This window comes from Prosopis cineraria, unplaced genomic scaffold (genome assembly GCF_029017545.1).
Source record: "Prosopis cineraria cultivar Desert tree isolate PC_DT_omini unplaced genomic scaffold, ASM2901754v1 PC9, whole genome shotgun sequence".
Taxonomy (NCBI): Eukaryota; Viridiplantae; Streptophyta; class Magnoliopsida; order Fabales; family Fabaceae; genus Prosopis; species Prosopis cineraria.
The window spans coordinates 25974451-25996316 of NW_026555340.1; positions in this window are offsets into that span (position 1 = coordinate 25974451).

Sequence of the window (21866 nt, forward strand, 5' to 3'; positions counted from 1 at the left end):
GGTCAAAACGTTTATTGTGTATAAAAATAAAGAATTTATTTACAAACTTCATGCTCATTAAGATTCAATTATTCAAACTATGTTTACAATATTACATTATTTCATTTTATTTAGTTTTATTATATTGTAAAGATCGTTAAATTATAAATATAAAATTCACAGCAAATTGTACTATTTATCAATGTTTTCATAACTAAAAAGATCAGCAATTCATGATTTTTATGTTTTAACCGAATTGGACCAATGAACAAACCGACGACATAATAATTAAACTAAAAAAATTATATATGTATATAATAAATTAAATATAAAAAATAAATATAAAATTTTTACTTAACTTAAAAATAAAATTAAATATTTTAAATTTATTATGACTTAACAAACCATATAATATAACATAACATTAAATGATTAAAAAATTAGTCATTTTTTAAAAAAAAAATTGATAAAAAAGATTCTTTTAAACAGTCAAGTTTTTAAAAGCTGAATTCGGTTCCTGTTTCAAGCTTGATTTTGATTCTCAATCCGACTGCTGTTTAAAACGGGCCAACTCTGCTCAACCCCCAAGATGATTTTTACATACTGACTGAGCTAAAATCCGGACCGATCCAACCATCTAGTTTGGTCAGATTTTTAAATCACTACAATTCATAATTATAAAGTATGAATAATATGGCAAATTTCAAATTTCATATAGTGCATATAATCATGCTTTATCAACAATAAACTGTATTAATTTTATGTTGAAAACTATTAAATTTATAATTATATTCATAACTTAATTTCGTGTGTGGCATTAGGCAATAGGCACCCATATCCAGCTAGTGCCTGTTTGGAAAATCTTTTTAATCAATTTTAAAAATTATAATTTTGTAAAAATATATTTGAATGCCCTTATTACATGTTAAAATAATCAATTGTATATTTAAAATTATATTTTTTTTAAAAATATCTGAACACTCATCTAATTACGTTATAGAAATTCATTTGCCAGCAAGTGATGATATAATGTAAACCGAATCAAGATTCAGAATGAAACGAGTGGCCCCCAAAAAAAAAAAACAGATACAGTACAGAATTTTTTTGTCTGTCTTTTCTATTTTTGATAAATAATCTACAAAGACACCAAATCATAATTTCGTGATAAGAAAAAGTAGATATATAAAATTAAAATATCACTGTTAAACATTTTTGTTGCAGGTGGCAAAAGTACTCGAATCTAACTAAGTTGAAAATTTTACTTATTGGTTAAATGATTATTACAAAATAGCTTGATAATACTTTATTCATTCCAATATGTTTGATATGAATTATGAACTCAAGCAAAGCAAGATTAAGGGTCACAATACTGTAATTGAGAAAATAAATTATGTTGCGAAGTCTATTTTTAATTAAACATGATAATACTTGAATATAGTCAAACAACACAAGTATAAATTAATAATTTTATGACAAACTTTTTGTGACGATTTTTAAAATAACTATAGTGAAAATGATACAATGGTAAACTTGTAAATAAGTAAAAAAAAAAGTAGATATTTTGACGACAGTCGTAAGTATAAACTAATGCCATAATTCATTAAAATAAATTGTCAAACTTTAATTAAAATTTTAATAAATTAATTAATTTAAAAATCTTTCTTAGCTTTTTTTTTTTGGCCAAAGAAAATCTTTCTTAGCTCACCTCTACGAAGAATCAAACTTTAACACTTTATTCCTATACTTTTTATTATAATATATATGTGGGTGTGTGTGCCCACATTTTGTGGTTGAAGTATACAATTCTAACATGTACATGAAAGTGAGAATATTTAAGGTCAGGCAGTTGAACAAAAAAAATGATTCTTAAATATAAAAAAGGATCACAGGACCGGCCATGGATTTAGAACGAATAACGTGAGTGTTAAGTCATGAAAAATGTAAATGTCAAAAAATGACACCTTTAGTATAAGGAACAGTATCTATTTTAAAATCATTTAATTAGATATATTAAAATTGTCTCGAACAAAAAAAAAAATCAAATGAGAAAAAGTTTGGTAACAAGTGTCAAGTACGACTTTGTTTGACCAGTAATAAATAAATTGTAAAAATGATTCAAACAACAGAAGGAATTCAGGTCAAAAACAATAGAGGGAATTAAAAAAAAATAAATCGCCAGTTTAAAATTATAATTAATAATATAAAATACAAAATCAGGCGAGACTCTTTAATTTTTGTGTAGTTTTTAATTTTAATATTGTTCATATATTTTATTGGACTTAGTATGATGCATTCTGATTTTCTTTAATTATAATTTTTTTACATATTTGAATATAATTAAACTATTTTATCGAAAAATGTAGAATTAAAGTATTATTGGCATTTAAAAAAAAAAGAAGTCAGGTATTAAAAAACAAGTATAATACATTCTACAAAGTAAGTTATAATCTATAAAAAATGTCTACTTTTTTATATAACTATTAGATTAGATCAAATTTAAGTATTGTTCGGAAAAATTAAAGGTAGCTGTTCTTAAACCTTGAATAGTATTTTGATACAGAACTTTTGCTCATGTTTGATGTGAGCTATTTTACTATATTGACGTTGTCACGTCGATATCGGTAATAATCTAAATTAACCCCCGGAAAAGAAAAGGAAAAAAAAAAAAAAAAACTGTGAGGGACCAAGCCAGTGGATATGTATGAACCCGGCTTACTCATTCCAACGGGTAGCCAACATGTCATATTTAATTCTGGCCCGTCACTTGATCTTATCCTCTTATATCTGACATTAATATTAATATTGAATTACCAGTTTGGTACGATCTTCAACCAATTTTGTTTTTTAAAAAAAAACAGTTTCATACTGACAAATGCTAGTACTCAATTAGTGATTTTTTTTTCCAGGCCAAAAACTGAAAAATATCTCATTTTTTAACTGAAAAAAGGTTTATTTAAGCTCATAAAATTCAGGAACAATGACAGTTAAATACCAAACAATTAACTTTTTGATAAATTTTTAATAAAATAAATTATAAATATCAATTTAAAAAATTGTAAACAAAAAAATTTATTACAATTTAAAAATTATATTTGATACTTAAATATTTATTTTCAATTAAAAATTCTAAATTTATAATTATCGGAATCAATATTTTTAACTAATTCTCAGAAAAAATTATCGAGAATTTAACTATTATTAATCTAATATTTTGGGATATAATTGTCATCCTCTCTAAAATTTATCAGAGTATGGGCATCTTGCAGCGGAATGAACATCTACAGAGATAATTTAGGCTGACAATTTTCTCATCACCCCAACGGTGGGTGTTCTGAACCTGTATTTTCTTATGAGCAAACATTGACAGTATAATAAAGGAATGATGTAGCTCTTACTATTGTAACTAATTAAACTTAGTGGTCCTTTAAAATTAATTTGAATATTTAAAGAAGAGATAACACCGCTAAAATTTACTAACATAAATTGCGAAATTTTAACACAACACAAAGCAATCACCTAAATCTAAATTGATAAAAAGAGAAACATTAAAAATTTAGAAGGAAATGATCATATGCTGACTCTGAAAACAAGGGAAAATATGAAAGTAAAAAAATAAGGAGAAAATAGAATACCATAAGAAGAAAGGCTGATTTATTCTCATTTATTCACATGTCCATGTTATGTCATCATCATAATTTACACTTCAAATTATTTTAAGAGTTAACATGTGTTTCGAAATCTAGAAAACTAGTGTTCCAATATATAAAAGCTTAAAAAATTAAATTAATAAAATTTAAATTTAAAGAACCAATTTATTTTTTCAACCACCAAAGCTGTATTATTTCCATAATAATTATATATTTTGATTATTGTATGGATTTTTTTCTGCAGGAAGGAATCAGGGAAACTAGACTGACCAAACAGGTATTTTTAAATTTAAAGAACTTTTTTTATTAAAAATTTTCATGTTCGGCTGAAGTAGGCAACTTATTTTTAAATTTAACAATTGATTGAAAAACGGTCTTTCCATTATATTTTTAGAATCATCGATCGCTAAAACAAAGTTATCAAGAAAAACGGTCTTTACAAGTTTATATACCAGAAAACAAATGTTCGGCAAAAAAGTGTGAAACTAACGAGCAGTCACGTAAAAATTCAGTATAAAAAAAAATAAAAATCAGCGTCTGAAGATGTGAAAAATATACAGAAGTAATATTTAAATATTTGCGCACAGTGCACTTCTAAATATATATATATATGGGTGTGTGTGTGTGTGTGTGTGTGTGTGTGTGTATTTGCGTACTTAAATTTGACTGTTGTGGTGCATATTCCGTTGTAATCTATAAAATTAAATTGTGTATCCTATGCGTTTATTATTAAACATGTATTCAAGACTGCGAAACTTCTAGAAGATACTGGTCTTTTGGAAGGACCAACAGTTAAAATATTTTGTTGCTGCTGTTGTTTATAATTAAATTTTAGAGAAAATCAAACCTAAGGATTTGAGAAGGTGATTGTTTACAGATAAGAATTAATACAAATAAATTATTATTAAAATAAGAATATGATTTTTTCCCTTGTAGTCTGTAAATAATTTTTTTCCCAAGTCCTTGTGTGTGATTGTCCTTAAATTTTAATAGTCATGCGATGTTATATAAATTTAAAAACAAAGTTTAGGGGAGACATTTAAATGATTTTTTTAAAAAAAAAAATTTATGTAAGTTAGGCCGAAGAACCTATCAAGGGTCAAAGTATATTTTAAATTTAAAAAATATTTATATTGATAATAAAATTTGATTTAATAATTTTGTAAATTATGAATTAATTTATCCTTTCTTTTTAATTGTAAGATAAAATGCCCAGTAGCCATTTGCCAGTTATTTTATTGGGCTACTAGCAAAAAAAATTGCTAACTTTTATTCCATTTTCGGGCAAGCAGCTTCTATTCTATTTTTAAAGATAAAGCATTCTATTCAGGCCGAACAAAAAGTGCTTTTTTCTTTTCACCTGACCCGAATAAAAGTGTTTGATTCTTTGTTATCTCTCCCAAAGAATTATTCACCTTTTTTTGTTTACTAAAATCAAATATTCCCAAACTTTGTTTGGTATTTTTTCTTGACAAATTGAAGAGCATATTCATTTAAAATCGCTATGTGGTACTGCGACTTTCAGATCCAAGCCATTCATAATAACTTAATGCTATCTTTTGATACATATAAATTTGAATTTGAATTTTAATGTGGGCCAAATTTTTCATTCGGGAACTTAAAAATTTATGGATTTAAAGCTTGTATGTGTATGAATTTGAAATACATAAATTTTAAATCTGAGATTTAAAATACAAAATTTTAGATCCAAATTCACAAATCTAAATAGTATATAAATGTATTTTAAAATAATTTTTTATATATTAATTGCCTAACAAGTTCTAGTGTTCGTTTTGGAGATAAATATTTAAAATAAGGCACAATTTAAGGCGTTGCTTCACTGTTACAATCTTTCATTGCATGGTGTGAAAGTCCCCCTCTCAGTCAGGTAAAAAAAAAAAAAAGTTCCCCTCTAGCACAAAAAAAAATATATTTTGTATTGATAAATTTTTTTAATTATTCAACAATACCCTACTCATTTATTTGTACAAGATTTATTATTTAAATGAATAATTTTATATATGTACATATCTCTTTCTCAAATTAATACAAGTGAGATTAGGGGTGAGCATTCGGTCGATTCGGTTTCAATTTCTTTAAAACCGTTGATTGAATTATATAAAAAATTTGGATCAAATCAAAATACATAATCAAACCGAATTAAAACTAAACCAAATTATAATGGTTCGAGTCCATTTAATTCATGAGCTTTGATTTAAATCTATGAAGTTTAATTGTTCATATATTTTTTTTATTTAATTTTTTTTCTTGATGTTGAAAGCCCAACAAAAAAATAATAATCTTATATCATAATTTATGGAAAGATTAATAAAACTCAGTATTATTGTATTAAAAATTAAATCATAAAAATATTACTACTGAAAATGATAAAAAGATATTTATTCCTCACTTAGATGAGAATTTATTCACATTTTTAAAAATATATATAATTCAGTCAGTTCAATTTATTTGGTGTAAAAATTTTTAGACCGAATCAAACTGATCAATCAAAGTTTTTTTAAAAAAAAAAAAACTGAATGGGGAAAAAAATGGAGATTGCTATGTTGTGTAGGTATATAGATCAAGTTGAATCTAGTGTCCAGAGGTCATGTTGGACTTGGCTATACTCGAGTTTAGTTTGAGAAGTGTTTGCAGGACTTGATTCTTAATTGGAAATAAAGATATGATACATAGTTTTTTAATGTGGCATTACAAGCAGAAAATGAACTCATAATCCTGTCTCAACATTAGTTGTTCACTTGTCGGATGTATCAATTGTGTTAGGCCTTTTTTGAATTTTATTTTCAATTTTTGTTTTGAGATACGTTAATTAGGCTTTTTCTCATACATTTACGCCCACAAATAGATTGACTAATTGTGTTTGTTAAAATTAGCATCCATGGAAGTTACAATTTGAATTCTTCTAAGGAAAATGTTGGAGTGGATATTAATTAAAGATGAACAAGTGGTGTTTATTGAATTTAAGTCCTGTACCTGTACACATGGCATCTTGTTTTAACCAATTAATGTAATAAAAAGGTTGGATTTGGAACTTTCAAATGTGAAAATTAAATCAAATTACAAGGATTTCATTGATTATTCTATTGCATGGAACTCACCTTTATTTGGACTTGAAAATCAAGTACAAGCTTGATGATGCTTCGCATCTTGGCTTTTTGTATTGTTAGTACTTGCTATGCTCATTCTTATATGTTATCTTGTGCACGGTTTATTTTATTACATTCCAAACGTTGTCTTTCATTCATTTTTTTAATCACTTAAAAAAATAATTATTTGTTATATTCTGCTATGGATTTTTCTAGCCGTGTATACTGTGACTTTGGTCACACGATTTTTTTTAAATGTAAACCGTTTTAGCAAAAACAATTATATTCAAGGGCTTTGATGTAAAGACTGAAGTTATTACGAGATTTACTATCAACTAATGCGTGGACCCCATATGTTGCACTAAAAAAATCACACTAGTGATGCAGGACTTATGTGTTAAAATTTTTATATTATATACTCTCTCTGTTAAAAAATGTAAGATTTTTTTAAAAATTAAATATTTAAAAATGAAAGACATTTTTATTTTTTTAAGATGTAATCATTATCTTTTTTTTAAAAAGTATCCCCATTAATAATAAATTTATATTTATTATATGGTGTTTAATAGGAATAAACATAGAAAGATGAGATTGATTTAAAAATAGGTAACTACTTTATTGGGTGAGCGATATTCAATTAAAAATACCCTGTATTCAAGGGCTTTGATGTAAAGACTGAAGTTATTACGAGATTTACTATCAACTAATGCGTGGACCCCATATGTTGCACTAAAAAAATCACACTAGTGATGCAGGACTTATGTGTTAAAATTTTTATATTATATACTCTCTGTTAAAAAATGTAAGATTTTTTTAAAAAATTAAATATTTAAAAATGAAAGACATTTTTATTTTTTTAAGATGTAATCATTATCTTTTTTTAAAAAGTATCCCTATTAATAATAAATTTATATTTATTATATGGTGTTTGATAGGAGTAAACGTAGAAAAATGAGGTTGGTTTAAAAATAGATAACTACTTTACTGGGTGAGCGATATTTAATTACAAATACCTTGTATTTTTGAATGGATGGAGTATAAATTAATAAGTTTTTACATTGTATAAAAATGTTAAAGTATAATTCAAATTATTAATAACTTACAAATAATATAACTTAATAAAAAATTTAACATGAATTGAAATGAATTTTATATTTAACTAATTTAAGGTTCACGTTATGGAGCCTGAATAATCAGTCATATATTTTTTTTGGCCAAACATTCAGTCACATTGTTTAAGAACCATAAATAATGCATTCTGTGAGATTATTTTTAAAATAATATAACTTACCATTCGAGTCTTATATTATATATTATATATTATATTTTTATATTAGAGTCTCATACGCAAATATATATATATATGAATTGTATTATTTAAAATGAAAAAAAAAAAAAACATGATAAGATTGTCAAGCTGTCTTCATAAAATACCTACGAAAGCGGTGCAGGAAGGCAATGATTTTTTTCCTTGGGCCAATCATGGAAGACAATAATTTGAATACCTGACATTGACAATTGTCAGTTCTTACAACTAATGTTTGGTGTCGGGTGATGTGGCCTTATTAAATTAGGTTTTAAAAAAAAAAAAAACAAGACAAGACCATTCCTGTTAAAGTTCAACGCCTTACATATAATTAATAAAAATATTAATATCAATATTAATATTTATACCACTATTTAACATTTAATATAAAATCTATAAAAATATATTATTAATAAATTATAAATAACATTATTATTTTTTCAACTAAATATCATAGGAGGGTCCTCTCTCCCTTTCCTCTTTTTTTTTTTTAAATACAAAGTCCTGGCTTCTCTTCCAAATATTCCCAGATAAAAACTATGTAAAATGTGCTGATAAATTTCAAAATTTGTCATGCTTGTTTTGTTGAAAATACTTATAAAATCTCTCCTTTTTTTAAAATTCATTTTATTGCTCACACGCACACATGCAGGAGAACTTGCTTGTGAGAGATGCATCAAGCCATTAACCAATCATGATACAAACTTTATAAATTTGATTTTGGATGTGAACGTCGACTAATAGAGCACTGCCACGTGTTATTATGCGAATCTTCTTGCTTTTGGATTCGGACCCTGTTGCTCTCTCTTTCACGGCTTCGTCCCATTGCGATGATTTTTTTTTTTTTCACACTGCGTTTTTAATTAGGCTTAAGCTTAAATTATAAAATCTTGATTCTCGAGTATAATATATATAATTATGATACATAAAAAATATAGCACATAGCATTCAACTCCATTTGTAATTGCAATTTGAGTTGATATAAAACAAAAAAACGCAAACAAACTTTTTCATCATTCTTAAATTAAAAAGGCTAATGCCCCATTTAAATGATTTTGATAGAAATAAAAAATAGATATGAAAGTAGGTGTAGTCATATAAATATGAAAATGAGGATGTATGTGAGATTTAAAAATATGTTTAGTATGGGATGGAATTAAAAAATTATTTTTATTTAGTATTGATATTTAAAATATAAAAAAGATTAGAATATTCTCATCCCCGACAAATTTTGTTCAACCCAAGACCACCCTCCACTACCACCATCTTGCCACTTAGACCACCAGTGAGGAACCATCATCCACCGCTAGACTAGAAATGCCATTTAGTTTCATGATTTCACCAAACCAAACCAGAAATTGAAACCAAAATCGCATACTAGAAATCAAAATCATTACACTAGAAACAGAATGAAAAGGAAGAACCAAGAAGAACAAAATCATCAAAGAGAACTGACAGGGAAAAAATCATGAGACCAAAAATCACCATCCACCTTTCACGGTGATGTCACTAAGGTCTTCCTTGGACGTGCTAGGGTTTTAATCAATGACTATATGGTTTCGAAAGGGAGAACCACAAAAAATCTCACTTCCACAAAGAACAAAACCCACAATGCCCTCCATGACCTCTCTGCAAATCAATAAGAGAAGTGGAAGAAGACAAAGCGACAAAGGGTGGTAGAAGTGGAATCAGTAAAGAAGGAGGTCATTAATGTTGGTGAGGGGAATAGCATGAGTAAGATCAATTGAGCAATGAAGGTATGAGATTGAACATCAAAGATCAATTCTCACCGTTGATATTGAGGATTTTGTTGTTGTTCACATACTTGGTTCACGAGAAGGTTGAGGAGGACAAGAGAAGAAAGGTAAAAAATGAAAAAGGACACATGGAATTGAAAAACTGAAATTTGATGGAAATGGTGGTTCCATGTGAAGGCCAAATTCAATTTTATTTTAACCAACACAACATAACAAAATTTCAATTTCAATTTCATATCTATTTTCAACTTCTCAATCCCATCATACCAAACAAGTCATAAGTTTTATGGTACTAAATGAAGTTGGCTATATAAATTCTTTGACACTATTGTATTTGGATCTTATGGGTGGTGCAAATCTACCCACTTAATAAGTATTTCATGTAGAGTGATAAGAATTGTTTTATTTAATTAAATTATTGTCAAAAATTTTATCATATGATATTAAAAAGCACAAAAACTCAAATTTTTTACAGTGGACAACATATATAAAGAGTGTTTTGATCATAATTGTTGTCTTAGTTTTTTTTAGGAAGATATATTGATAATTTTTGAGTGTTTGTAAAAATTAACTATAGTAATTAAAATATATATTAAGCGAGTAGATTTATGTTACTTAGCAAATCCAAATTCGATTATATTACATTATATCATTAACTAAATATTTCAATGTATATCATTCCACTATAGACCCGGTTTCATATAGTTTTTAATTTAATGTTCTTTTTAGTTGTCTTCTATCCTTTTTTCAAAGGATTAATTGAAAACCATTTATCCAGCCCTCAAAACATATTGTTCCATTTTGTAATTATAATTTGCATAATGGAAATATATGTTTTGCATAAAATAAATGGAACTCTATGCAGTATACTTAAACTAAAAATATATACGTCGTATTATTAACAACTCTATGCAAATTGTATATTTTATATTAATACTTTTCCCTCTCTCAATGCATGGTATTTGAAAACCCATCAAATTTGACTGGATTTTTCACTTCTTGCACGCCTAATTATATTTCACAAACTGAATGGACTCAAATCTCATACATCATTCATGACTTTTAAACATACGGAGCCGTTTGTTTTAGGAGATTATTTAGTATTATGTTACTTGTAGTTTAAAAAATATATGATGAAAACATTGCTTAATTGTCAATATCTATGAAAGAGCGTACATATCAACTTAAAGAGAGAGAGAGAGAGAGAGAGAGAGAGAGATGGGGAACATGTTCCTGAAAGACTGTCCGATGGATCCTTCACCGGCTTTTTCTTTCTTGTTTGTCTTTCTACCATTGTTTATGAATTTGCAGCAAGTCAGCAATGGTGAGAAATTAAATAATTAAAAATGATATTCAGTCAGCAATGTATGATCAATAGTGAATGATATTTAATAATAAAAAAGTAGGTTTTTTTTTTTAAATTTCGTTCACTATCTGTTGTCTTATATTTGTTTGACTACCCAAGGTTAAAGATTAAATGATGTTAAAGATTGTAAAGGAGTTGTTCATTTTTCTATATGCAAGTCATTAATTAATGTTGTCTATTTATTATTATCAATATATCTTCAATAGTAAGTGAGTTTAGCCACAAAAGTGGGGCCAACTCCTCTCACAAAGGCAATTCACAGAGTAATGACACGGGAAGTGGCTCCATGAGCACTGCCGACTCCTCAATGGCCTATCTTAACCTATATCCTTATATTTGATTGCCTAATGTATACTCATTTGATCTTCTTTGTATGATAGAGAAAAGAAAAAAATTAATCTTATTTGCAGGATATTTATTAATTTTCAATGCTTTTCTTTACACTTTTATCCTTATTGAATGCTTTAAGTAAAAATAGCAATAATAAAATTTAAAAATATTTATTAGAGATAAAGGTAAAAAATTGTTAAATTTTAAGATAAAATTAATAAAATTTAATATTTTTTTAATTTTGATAGTTATAAATAGCACAGAGAGAATACAATTTATGATTCTTTCTCTTGCCTATATATGGGTAAATTCTTTGGACGGGTGTCAGGGAATTTTTCTGTCTCCAAAATTGTTGCACAGGTAAGGGAAAAAGATAAAAATATAGCAACTTCAAAAACTAAATTAAAATTTAAAAAATGATGTTTATAAATAATAAAAAGTATGATATTAAGTTACACTTTTGTAGAAGCTCATTTTAAAATATGAAAAAACTTATATACTTAATATACTTGTTTTTAATTAAATCAATGCATGTGTAAATATTATAGACTATTTATTCTATAATAAATTCTTGTTATCGATATTGTTAGCATATTAAAATTTACATGTCTTAATTTGATTGCCAATATATAATATTATTATAAAATTATGTAACAAATTAAAATTTTTATAATATTATTAACAAGGAAGATAACATGGAAGAGAAGGCTAACTATAGAAATGAGATAGTTAATTTATGAATTTGAGTATAATATAAGTAAATGCTCCCTGACACATGAAAGTAGATGCTAGTTATTTCAATGGAGTTATACATGGAGGTTATCTCCATCTATTTTACTAGAGAAAAAAGAAAATGGGAAGAAGAGTAGTTTTTCACCCCTGAATTAATAGCAAAATATAAAATAGAAAAAGAAACGAAAAATAATGAAAGAGAAAAAGAGACATGGACCCATATATTTTCTTTGTTTTCTATTTTAAAGTGAATTTTTTTAAGAGGAAACTTTTTTTTTTAATTATCTCAGTTACCAAAGATGTTAGTTTCTCATATTACGATGGATTAAGATTTGGATTCTTTTTTTAAAAAAAAAGTATACATGTTTAATATCTAATTCAATCGTGAATAAGATTGTTTTTCCTACAAGAACACATGCGTAATGGCAGTAAAAAATTTGTCTCGATTAAAACCAGAAGAATCATATTTAAGAACCATTCAAATAAATTATTTATAGATAAAAATTAATAACAAATTCTATTTAAAAAAGTTACATTTTTATTTTAATAATAATTCATCGTGTATTAATTCCTGTTTATAAATAATTTATTTGAGTAGTTTTTTAATATAATTATCTACTAGAGACATATAGAAATTACATATTTTCCATGCGTCTATAATTATTGCCGCAAAATTAGTTATTTTCTTTTTTTTTTCATTTTATTCAAATATAAGAAGAGTTAACATTTTTTTTTCACTTTTTTGTTTCGTTTGCCTGTCTTCTCTCTTATTTTCTTTCCTCTATTTTTTTCTTTTTTTTTTTAAGAAAACATAAATGTAATTCATATGCGTCTCATGGCCGAATGCGTTTAATGACAAAACATTAAAAAACATAAACAAATTAAAAAGAAAACTGCTAAGACTAAAAAAAAAGTCCTTCTTCCCTGGAGGAAAATAAAAAAAACGAAGGCCAATGAATCTCATGTATATAAAAATCCCACCACAATTTTCTTATCCCTCTCTTTTGAAGGACCTCTCATCACCATATAAACAGAACAAACTTATCACCGTGAAAAAAATGAATGACAAAAGCATCTTTCCCCAAAATGGAATCCCTTCTCACAAGAACATCAAAATTTCGCTTCGCATTGCGAAAATTTTGCTTCCACTGTTAAAAAAAATTAACTTTAACTTTGAATTAACTAAAAAATGATAAAAAAATTATATTTCTTTTCTATAATTATTTGAATCATTATCTGTAATTTTTAAGTTATTTTATGTAATTTTTTGATATTTTTTATAATTTTTTAAATTTTTTTATCATAATTAATGATTAAATTAAGTTAATTTTTGTTAATAATAAAAATAATATTATATTATTTTTAAAATTTAAAAAAATATTATATCAAAAACTAATTTAGGATCTTGAATACTATTGGATTTAATAATTTATGGGTCAAATCGTCATTTAATATGAAAAAGAATATTCTCCATAACAACACAATAATTCCGCTCACAATCAAACCAACAACCTTAATTTTAATCATCATATATAAAAAGCTGTGCGAACAAACATTTGAAAACCAACATTGTGAGACGCTTTATATTTTTATTGAAAAATATAATTGAAAGAATTTATCTAAATCAGATTAACTTCTACTAAAGTCAGCAGTTTCTTTAGTATAATTTTTTATGAGAGTGCACACTTTTATGTATGGTTTATGTTGCTATAAATATAATTTTAAATTTCTATACTTTACTAAAATTTTATTATAAATTTCTACACATTTTTTTCAGTACTAAATTTCTACACTTTTGAAGGGATCTATAATAATAAAATATAAAAGTGTAAGGGTTTAAAATATTAAAAAAATGTAAGAATTGATAGTAAAAGTGAGCAAATTGCAAGAATTTAAAGTTATATTTTTTAAAAAATAATTTTAAATAAACACAGCTGGACTCATAATACAATTTTAAAATGACATAATGACATAATACCAAACAGAGACTAGAAGACAAAATTCTCAAGACAAGGGGTCATAATTGTGTCGTTAGATGTGTTATTATATGTTTGAACCCAGGTTTTGAACTATACAATTCTTAAAAGTTCTAGAATCTGTACGTGGACTCATCTAGATGCACATTGCTTATATTAATTAGTCAGGGATTTAAAGATATGATAAAAAAATTAATCACACATAACATTAAAAAAACCATAAATATAACTTTATTTTAAAATAATATAAAAACTCCGGAGTATCTTATTCTTATGTATTTAAGAACATATAAATAGATACCACCATTTTAGCCACCAAAAGAGCAATAATAGGATTCTAAAACGATGTGCCAAGTGGTGATTGTGAAAACACTGATGGTAGCATGAAGGATGTGATAGGCATGATAGTAACTTGGATGCTTTCGTTGTCAATAGATTTCAATTTGCTATTTTTGATCTCTCCATTGCAAATTACCGCCTCCGTCCATAATCCGAGACAATACTACACATATTGATAAAGGTCAATGACAAAACTTTGCAGATTTATTTTTTAAAAATAAAAATATAAATTTTAAAAAATATTATTTATTTAATATAACTTTAAATATGCACTTATATCAATCTCCTCATTACTTGAAAAGTCATATTAAAAAAATATTATTAATTAAATTTTATTTTTTATATTCTTAAAAATAAAATATTTTTAAAGTTATCTTATAATTTGGGACAGGGAGAAAGCTAATATTTAGATTAAAGTTTAATTTAATTTTAGTGGTACAAATTAACTCATACTTTTAAAAATATCAAATTTAATGAGATGATTTATTATATTCGTTATTGTCATAGATCATCTACATAGTAGATAAAAGGAGCGGTCCATGTTAGACTCATTGAATTAATTAGGCTATTTTAACACGACGTGATTTCTCATGCATATAGCAACTTTATACTATTCTTTGTGCATTTACGAAAGCAAAATCCAGTGCAGCACATTGTATCCGTCCGCTAGATTTCGCAATTGACTAGATTAAGATAGTAATAATTTTTGTAAGAAAGACTGGGAACCGTAAATAAAAAAAAAACATAATTATGTACCTTTCTGAAAAGATCAATGTTAAAAAAAAAAAAAAACAAAGAGAAGGGTATACCCTTTTTTCACTCTTTTTTCAATTTCATTGCTCCATATCATAAAAAATTTAGAGTAGCATAATTATCTTTTATCTAGACTAATTTGAGTCTCATTACATGAAACAGTTATTACTAATGACAACCTCATATATATTTTAAGATATTTTTGATAAATTTATTTAACGTGAGGTTAAGGGATAACTGTTATCCATTTATTAGATATTTTGTGTTATTATTGAGTTAAATTCATGCACTATCATGCTTAATTAACTAATGTTTTTAATATTTTTTATTCATAAGGATCATATTCAAAATATTTAAAATTAACAAGTAGGAAGATTTGCGGTCAGATGATAAATATGACAAACACCAATTGCAATTTTCCTTTCTTCATGATTCAGTATCAAGATTAGAAGGCAAGAGGAGCTATGTAAGATTGAAAATTAATTGACGGTGGAAGTTAGGTCTTATTATTATTATTTTTTTAAAGATGATATTTTGAGGGAACCAATCGCATGCTTTGCGTGAGTAAACTGTTTATTTCGGTGTGATTGGCGCAATAATTAATGCTCAAAATTAAAAAGACCATGTCAACTAACAAAAATTATATGAATTTTCCCTACAAAAAAAAAATTAATGATATTTAAACCAGGACATAAAATTGTCTTTTTTTTTTTAGTCGACGAAGTCTTCATGCCATTTTTTTTATTTTATTTTAAATTGTTAAGTTGCTTCTTAATTTTTTCATGTGTGCTAGGCACCGTCAAATAAAAAATGGTGTTATATTTGCCTCATGCATGAAAAAAATAAAACATGTTATCCTTATGTTAAATATCTGTCAATATAACTATTAGTGATTCAAAAAAATACATAAAAAACTTAGAAGATAACATGAATGTTATCTTTATAAATACTAATATTTATTAATTTTTTAGGTCAACTAACTATCAAATTAAGAATATTTAACAAAAAGATGACATTGGTGATGAAGCCAAGACCCAGAATTAGGGGTGCAGGATAATTTAATAGAAATAAACATTTTAAAAAATAATAACTACACTATAGGACTAAAATTATAATAACATAGATGATTCATTATTATTTATTTGAAAAAAATTATATTAAATAGATTGATATGATATTTTATGTAAATATATTCTTCATATTTTATATAATTTATTAAATTAATTTATATCTAACAAGCTTCTGAACCAACATATTTTTGATTTAGTGTAAAATGTGCAAAATATCAAGAATATATGGTATAAAGTCGCACAATTTACATACTTTAATTGTAATATTTTTCAAGTGAGTGCATTTGTCCTCTCACTATGACTCTGCTACTAGGTGACATTTCTCAGTTTTTAAATTCACCAAGAATAATATTCCACCATCTTTTACTGGAGGATATCCACCACACTTTTCAGGAACAAATTAATATTTGTGCTAAAATTTGTCCAAATATGGGTGTTGGCTGTTGTGCTACTTCCAAGTTTTTACTATCTTTTGTTTTTAAAATAGCATGAAGACTTTGGGTATAGGCCCAATGATCTGTTGGGCTTTGCATCCAAGTTGTGTTAGGACTTAAGCCCACGAAGTTCTTAGACCTGTTAATTCTCACAACGGCTGCTAAAAAGAAGGTTCCTCAATGATAATTAATATATATCCTTTTTTTAAAATACAGAACTAATATTTATCTTTTGACCAAATAAATCATTCTGTCAAAAACTTAGGTCTAGTAGAAAGAACTAATTCTTTACAAAGTGACAAGTCAATATTTGAATATTCATTAAAAAAGAAATTCACGTTTACCTTTAATAAAAAAAATATCTATAAATTACATCAAAAAACAAAAAACAAAACAAAAGAACAAATCACTTTGTCATGTACCTCAATGTCACTTTAATGCAGTTTAATAATATGAACCCGTACTTCATTTATGCTTGGAAGCAGAAGCTTTTCCTTTTATCAGCCTAATCCTGATTTGCATCCAATGCTACTTTAAACTCTCAACCTCAATATTCACAAAATTAAACGTATATAATACATCCAGAAAGATATTAAAAAAAAAAACAGTGATCTGATTATGTTGATAAAATGTAAACTTTAAATACAATTTTGTTTTCATGTGCCATTGGCTGTTTTTTTTTTTTAACAATCATGTGCCGTTCTCTTCTTATATGTGAATGAAATTATGAATATGAATACATAGATGGGAGATAATTCCATTTATTTCACAACTATCTACGGCCAACTTTTGTCTCAATAAAGCTCAATTCTAGTATTTCATTCGACGAGTTAGAATCAAATGAGATTTAGTTGTAATTTATGATATTGAAGCATAAAAATTTCTCTTAGATTTAGTTATCTATAGTTTACTTTTTAAAATAACCGTTTCATTTCATGATTTATGAGCTGGCACATAAAATTATTTTATGAACTATATGAGACATGGTAAAATTATTTTTCTTTATGGATCATTTAAACATTTTATGATTAACTGCACGTGATATCATCGACAAGTTCAAAAAAAAATTTTTTTATAGAAAAAACGGACATGCTACCTATACCAATTTTGATTCTATTTTCATATACATAAAATACAAACACAATTTTTTATGCATATTTTCATCCAGTTCCCATTTATATTTCAGATAAAATATTTTCCCTAGCAGGTCATAGCACAAATCTTCCAATGTGTCCCTGTTGTTTCGCTATAAATGCAAAGGTTTTGCAAAAATTAGGAGCGATGATATGCAGTTAAGATTTAAAACTATTTATGTTCTGTCAAACACTCTCATTAAACATTTGTATCCATGCTTTTTTTTTTTGGGGGGGGGGAAGCAAATAACAATATTAAAAGGAAGTGGCTTCTCTATTAAAATTTTTTTATATTAAGCATACTTAAATATTTAATTAAAAAAATATGTTTAAGAATAATATATTTTACTAAAATAGCTTAAATTATTTAGTTAAATATTTTATAAGCTTATATATTTATGATTTATTTTTTAATTTTTAAATATGATACTTTCTTTTATATTTAATTTTTTTTATTACTTTTTTCTCCTTTTGTTTTCATTTTTTTCTTTTTGCTTGGGCTTGCACTATTTTTAATTTCAAGGTCTATTCAATTTATTTTTGTCTCTCTTTTTCAATCTTTTATTTTTTTATTTTTTTTGATCCTTACTCGAATGGTTTTGATATGATATTAAATTTTTTATATTAAGTATATTTAAAAATAAATTAATCTCTGGTACCTATGAGAACTATTTTGTTTCAAATAACTTTTGAGCAGTCATTTCAAATACAATTTTTCGGTATATGCTTGATTATTTTAAGCCGTTTGATTGAAGATTGCTTATTATTTATAGTGCACTGTCAGCCTGTGGAGGAAAAACTCTAAGTAGAAGGAAAAAGATAATAGTTTCACCCAAAAAAAAAAAATAGGCTCAAAATATTTTTTGAGTGGTATTTTTTTGAAAAAAGGGCACGAAGATTGTCTAAAGTGAAAGTACTCAGTTGCCCTTCGCTGTTAGCACGCTTAAAAATCAGGGGTATAATTCTCCTTTTAAGTCTGATCCAAGTTCTACACTCTTCTTCTTCTTCTTCTTTTTTTTGGCCAGTAAGTTCTACACTCTTCATTCAGTACCTTTTCTGCTTCGCATATTTATGGCATTGTGAGTGGCTCTCGATTTTACAGATGGATTACCATCCGCATTTTTTGCATATCTTTTTTTTTATTTATATTAAAAATTTAAATAAATTGAGTTTTGAAGAGTTAACTCAAAGAACGCTAGCTCGTAGAAACACTTATACATAACTGCCAATATTAATGGTGGGTTTTGAACTTTGAATCTTACAAATAATAAGCTAAATTTTTATTAATTGAATCAATTTTTATTAATTATTTTTCGCATATCTACCAAACGGTCAGCACAATTTTTTGCATCTGGTATTTTGATGTGTCCCGCGTGAAATTGAGAGGATTTAACTGAGGCTGGTATTGCTTCGAATCGAGATGAAAAAAAATTATTTAAGGTAGGAGTTTTATCATCTCATGTATTTTCAGGACTTAAATTAAATTTTTTTAATCAAACTGGTACAATTTTTTTAAAAATAGGTGTTTCAATTCTGGTGCCCTCTCCCAAATGGGTCTTTATTCTTCATGGCAAGATTGTTGTAAAAAGCGAGCAGCACGTGACACTTCAGGAAGCAGCTTCCAATCTTATATAAAAATCACCTCCTAGTAAAATCAATGATCAATTTTAAAAATTAGTGGACAATTAATTACTTTCTTCTAATTTTATTCTTTCACGATTTTTTATAAGTAAAGTGAAATGCTAAATATGGGAGAGGAAATATCAATAATTTAACTGCACTTCTTTAATTCTAGTTAGACTTATGAATGACTTAATATATATATATATATATAGAGAGAGAGGAAAGTCCTAGTGAGAGGGAATCTCGTGTTCAAACATGTGTGAATGTTAAAAAATATTTTTAAAAAAACTACTTTTAACCAAATAACCATGTAAAACACACACACACACACACTCTCTCTCTCTCTCTCTCTCTCTCTAAATTATAATAGAAGTCATTATTAATTTATTTATATTTAAAAAAACTCATTAACATTTTGATTTTCAAATATAATATAGGACTTATTCAAAATACTCTCAATAATTACTTAATAAAGTAAATGTGTAATTGAAAAAAAAATATACATAACACCTACCTAAGCAAAACTTCTAGAAAAGACTTATATTATGATAGAAGGGGTATAAAATATATAGAAAAACTGGCAATGAAGGCTCCCTGAAGAGGAAAAGAAAACAAGAGCCTTAAATAACTGAAGGTTCATTCTTGCATAATTAGAAGTTCATCAATTAATTTGTGCATAAATGAATCTTTAGTTATTTGTGGCACTCGCCACTTTTTCCCCCCATTTTCGGTCTTCAATGCCATTCTCCTTGCTATATATAAACAGAAGAGGTAGGAAGTGAATTGAGTCACTTATGTGGCTCAGTCACTCATCTTTCTATAAATTTCTCTTTATTTTATTACATTGAGTAGTTCAAGGATTTGATTTTGATGATTACTTGTTTCAAAATCTTGGTTAGGAAATCCACAAAGGAATAGCCCTAGGAAAGTGTGAAGTACTATCTCAATTTAGGGATAAGCCATAATTGACAATGCAACCTACCTAGGTCTCTTTAACATGATATTTTCATAGCCTTTTGTGGAACTTTTGATGCCATGATATTTTCTTAGGTAAAAGTAAAAATTTAACCATGAATTATTTTTTGATGATCATTACATATCTTATACTGTGAGATGATGCAAACAAAAAAATTATCAATTATAGAAAATAGAGTATCCAATACCTACCATTTATTTTTAGAGTTATGGGACCCATCACAGAAAAGAACCTCTTAGCTCTCATATGCTTCATGCATGCTCTCTCTCTTCCTAGATTTCATCTTCTCTCTCATGCCACCACAACTCTATCAGCAAGTCCCTAAAACTAAGCACATACCCTATCATTAGATCCATTCCTCTAGATCAAACTCAATGGGCAATAGGGTTTCATATCCTGCTTTCATGGAAAAAGGAAGCCTACTTTTGCCCAACTAGCTATTTCCTAACTTCAGAATGAACAAAACAAACTTAGAGTTTTTCTTCTTCTCAACACTCTCCAATTCCTTCCTTTAGAGAAATTTGATTCAATGACGAAAAACAAACACTTGGCATGCATTACATGTCTAACCTTCTTTATGAAAATAACTTCTTTCCAAATAGCTACCTAGTACAACAAAAAAAAAAAAATCAAAGAGAGTCAATATTGTCAACTAAGTAGAGCTAGGAAAATGGGTTGGCCCAATCCTATAGGGCCAGACCTTGACGGCTCAAGCCTAAAATGCCAATTAGTTTAGGTTCAAGTTCCCTTTAAGACCTTGGTATACGAAGTCCAACCCTCGATATAGTGGGCTTAGGGTCAACTCTTTAGGCTCTAAGCCCTTTTAACTATTTTAATTGTTTTTTCAAAATTTTTAATCAAACAAAAGAGTATTCCATTTTAATATAATACCCAAACAAGAAATCTATGAAAAAACTAACTAAATAACATCTAAATGAACTAAAAACACAAATGAAATGATAATAAGGCAATAAATAATAGATCGGTTAAGCCAACAAATACCCAATCGATATTAGATAAGATTGAGGGACTAAGATATGGGACCAGGAGATCGAGGAAAACAAAGAGCACGAGCACGATGTGTGCATCATATAGAGCTTAGCTCTTGAGTCACGAATGCACAATCATGATAAGTGATAGGAGGAATTGGGAGACTGATGACAACAAGCATCAACTAGTCGAGCATTATTGAGACTTGGTTCTTGGGAGGAAGCACTATCTGAGTCAACAACAGGGATGACTAAAGAGTGAGCAAAAGCAGAAGCAAGGATAACTTGTAAGTTGCAATGACAGGAACGAGGATGGTGATGCGATGACTTGTTGAAGAGCGAGGGCAAC